The sequence below is a fragment of the Rutidosis leptorrhynchoides genome, chromosome 2 (genome assembly GCF_046630445.1).
Source record: "Rutidosis leptorrhynchoides isolate AG116_Rl617_1_P2 chromosome 2, CSIRO_AGI_Rlap_v1, whole genome shotgun sequence".
NCBI lineage: Eukaryota > Viridiplantae > Streptophyta > Magnoliopsida > Asterales > Asteraceae > Rutidosis > Rutidosis leptorrhynchoides.
Genome location: NC_092334.1, coordinates 474100448 through 474105307, shown reverse-complemented (window position 1 = coordinate 474105307; position 4860 = coordinate 474100448).

Below are 4860 nucleotides of genomic sequence, written 5' to 3'. Positions count from 1 at the left end.
CTAAAGCAAACTACGCAAGTCCACTAATCCCCGCGCTTACCCGAGCCACCACATCCTTGCAATCTATAAAAATGTAAACAACGAGAGGGTAAGCTAACGCTTAGTGAATGATAATATACTACATACATATATATGTATAAAATGGACACGCCACACTAATATCAAATACCGCATACCGAAGCATCCATGTATAAGGCAACTACCCTAAGCATACCGTACGATCTCTAAGCAACAAGCTAAAGATATCAACAAAGTGTAAGTTCACCAACGACGATGTGAACAATGCCAATAAGCTACACCCGGAGGGTTAGCTACAACACAACAATACATTAATATATAACAATATAAAATGAATAAGGTTAACCCCTTAACCCATTACCGAATACCAAACGCCACAATGAAGATTGGCCGAACTACACGAGCCTTAGTAATCCGAAACCACACGAGATTACTATCTTCACAACATCGAGGTTGGCCGAACTACACGAGCCTTAGTTATCCGAAACCACAAGATTACTACGTCAATAAGATGACCGAACTACACGAGTCACCATGAATCCGAACTACACGAGATTCATTTCGATAAGATGACCGAACTACACTCGTCATCGTGAATCCGAACTACACGCGATTCACTTCACCAACTCAACCCACGGTCACGGGATTATAAAATCCACCACGTCGGGGTTATCCACATCACGACAATATCAACCCTTTGCCATTGGGGTTATAACATCCAAATCACAACCACGTGTGATAACGTACACACAAACGTGTACCTCGCCAAAGGGTGGTCAATCAAAATGCACAACCGTGCCAATTGAACTCATACAAAAGTCCATCAAATCCACCTATATGTGAAGTGAGCTCTATAACCGAGAATCACTTCACCCGAACCGCACCCATCCTACACATACATATGCATATAGGATATTAACACTCACCTAGTCGTCTTGATGAATGCTTCCAAGTAATCCGCAACGCGCCAAATGGAAAGTACCTATTCCATTATCACAAACACAACAACACAATTAGGGTTGACTTACAAATCAACCCATATGACACTTAGTGCAATTTCGACCCAAATGCACTTCCAAGCACAAACCGCGCCCAAACTAACCAATAATCACTAACACGAGTGAAAATGGTCCTAACACGCCAATTAAACCCGAACACAAGTGTTAAACACGTGTCATACCCATTTTGACACCAAAACCCTAATTTTGACCCATTTCAAAATTAGTTAGCCAAACTCACCCAAAAGAGTTTCAACACTTCCATAATCACTAAACCTAGTGATTAAACTCAAGATCAAACCCTAATCAAGGCCAAATCAACAACCAACCCAAAACCCACCAAGTGACAAGAATAACTAGTCACCATGAACCTACTTCATCATCAAAAAGGGTTTCACAACAATCTAGCTCAAAACCCTAACTTGAATATCAAATCTAACAAATGAAATTCGGAGTTTGAGCTTACCAATACCACCACAACGTAGCTAGGAGCGAGATGAACAACTTTAGAACCCGAGCTTTTGCGAGAATCCGACTCCTTCTTCTCCAAATCCACCTCTCTCTCTCTCTAAAACTCTCCTCTCTCTCTAGATAAGTTTGAGAGTGTTTTTGGTTGGTGAAATATGATCCAAAGTGATCAATGAATCAGCCTTGAAGGCTCCAAACCAGCACCTATGCGAATTTACCAAAATACCCCTTTTTAAAATAAAATAACAGCTGGCCCGTAGTTATGTTGGACGGCGTCCCAACCATTGGACGGCGTCCCAACTTTCATTCTTGGACGGTGTCCCAACATTTGGACGGCGTCCCGTTTGTCTGAAACAGAAATCAGGGTCTTACAACTCTCCCCCACTTAAATACGATCGCGTCCTCGCGATCTGCAACACGTAACCGAACAGACCTCACTCAACGGTCCTCAAACATAGTCCCAATCCGAGTTTCCTAGGCAACTCTTCCCCATGAATCACCTTTAACAACCGAAATCGTCGCACGCGATTTATCAAATCACACTTCGAGCACCAAGACCATGCTCCATCCCTCACATCGAGAAAAACTCAACCAATCTCGAACCGAGATATCAAACCTCTAGCGTACCATTACCAAGTACAATGCTAAAAGCAACCAAGTCTCAATCCTAAAGTCAACAATCCGAAACGGTGAAGACCGATCCAAACGAATCCTTACGGATAACACCAATCACTAAACATCCCTTGTAGTGCGCAATACGACCAATACGCAACTACCGTAACATCATAATCCAACGGTTAAAACCGATAGCGCCCAAAACGATCATGGCAACTCTAGATCCCTAGGTGTACAAAATCAACGATCATCACACCCGTAACAACACGTGAGCGAAACACGGCTATCGCATCACTAATCATACCACAACATGGTCCTCACGACCCCACCATCGGTGTATCAAATAACCGATAGATCAAACAACATCCGTTAGTGTACAACGACATATAACACTAACTCATGGACAACGCATATTCAATCGCACACGGAGATGGTACTCGAATTTCCCATCGGTGCTCTGATAGTGTTCCAAATGAACATATATTTAGTAGCAATATCGTTCCAATATGTAAAGTTTTTAAATGTAATTTCCTTATTTTTAGTTGTAATAGTTAAATAAATAAGTGCGAAGACGAAAGACGCAAATCGCTCGAAAATGAAGATTTAAAGACAAAAACGAAGATTTGAAAGACCAAAACGTCCAAAAAGCTCAAATGTACAAGATACAATTCAAAAGGTTCAATTTATTAATGAAGAACGTCTAAAAATGACAAGAGTACAAGTTACAAAACGCAAAGTACACGATATAAAATTGTACGAAAGGACGTTCGAAAATCCGGAACCGGGACATGAACCAACTCTCAACGCTCGACGCAACGGTGTAAAAATTATGAGTCAACTATGCACAAGAATAAAATATAATATTTAAATAATTCATAATAAGAATAATATTAAATAATAAAAAGTTGTTAATTGAGCATAGTTCAGGGGTCGTAAATGAAAATTTCAATTCTAATTTCGCCTATAAAAGGCTATGTAATCGATACATTAAGGAAGCGGATCAAAAAAATCTATATATCCTTTTATCCCTTTTTCTATCCTAAAAATCTATTATCAATATCAATATCTAAAAATCTCTATCATAATGTTAATGTAATAAGATATAACAATAATCTTAATTTTAATTTTAAATTATGATAATAATAAGATTTATGATAGAGATCGTTTGAGTGCGTAAGTCGAAATTCTGTCCGTGTAACGCTACGCTATTTTTAATCATTGTAAGTTATGTTCAACCTTTTTATATTAATGTCTCGTAGCTAAGTTATTATTATGCTTATTTAAAATGAAGTAATCATGATGTTGGGCTAATTACTAAAATTGGGTAATTGGGCTTTGTACCATAATTAAGGTTTGGGCAAAAGACCGACACTTGTGGAAATTGGACTATTGACTATTAATAGATGGGGGGTATTGTCTAATTGAGTGACAACTCATTGGAGTCTGTTGAACCTATCTTCAAATTAATTATCCTAATAATTAATAATGATTATGGTTGTCCTATTTAGTGACGTTCATATGGAATCTATTATAATCATTTAATTAATTATTCGGGTTAGGTAATTGATTATTCAAACTGATCAAGTGGGTAAATTAATATTCGTATCTAATCAAAACAGGGGTAGATTACATACAGTGATAACTGGTGTAATTGTTGACAGAAGTGATAACTGCGTCACAGTTTAAATCCTTAATTAGTTGGAATATTTGACTTCGGGTATAAGGGTAATTTGACGAGGACACTCGCACTTTATATTTATGACCGATGGACTATTATGGATAAAAACCAGATAGGTATCAAATAAACCATGACAAAGGACAATTAACCCGAGTAACAATTAATTAAAATCAAAACGTCAAACATCATGATTACGGAAGTTTAAATAAGCATAATCCTTTTATTTCATATTCTATCGCAATTTTATTTATTGTTATTTTATTTATCGTCATTTATTTATTTTACGCACTTTAATTATTGTCATTTATCTTTACGCTTAAAAATATAAAATCGACAAATCGGTCATTAAACGGTAAAAACCCCCCTTTTATAATAATATTACTACTTATATATATATATTTATATAAATATAGTTTTATAAAAATATAGTACGTAATCACTAGCTCCCTGTGGAACGAACCGGACTTACTAAAAACTACACTACTCTACGATTAGGTACACTGCCTATAGTGTTGTAGCAAGGTTTAGGTATATCCCATCCGTAAATTAATAAAACTTGTGTCATATTTTGTAGTATTTCCTAGTAAAAATAATACTATTTCGTACCCTCACGCTACATCATCAAGTTTTTGGCGCCGCTGCCGGGGAGCGCTAAAACGCTATATTTTTAATTATAATAATAATTTAATAAATATAATAATATAATAATATTGAAATAAAATATAATAATATAATAATATTGAAATAGAATATAATAATATAATAATATTTTAGAATATATTTTGAATCGTAAAAGTTTTAAAAAGTCGTATTTATTAAATACTTCAGGGGTATATTATGTAACTTGTAATTAATAATTTCAATCATGTCGCTTTCATGTGAATAGTAAATTAATTAATTTCTTTTTATTTACTATTCATGAATAGTAAATGAATTAAAAAAAAAGTTTTGAAAAAAAAAATAATAATTATAAAAAAAGTATTAATTTGTAAAAAAAATTCGTTTTTTTTTTTTTTTAAAAAAAAAAATTTGTAAAAAAAACGTTTTTTTTAAGAAAAAAAAAATTCGTTTTAAAAAAAAAAA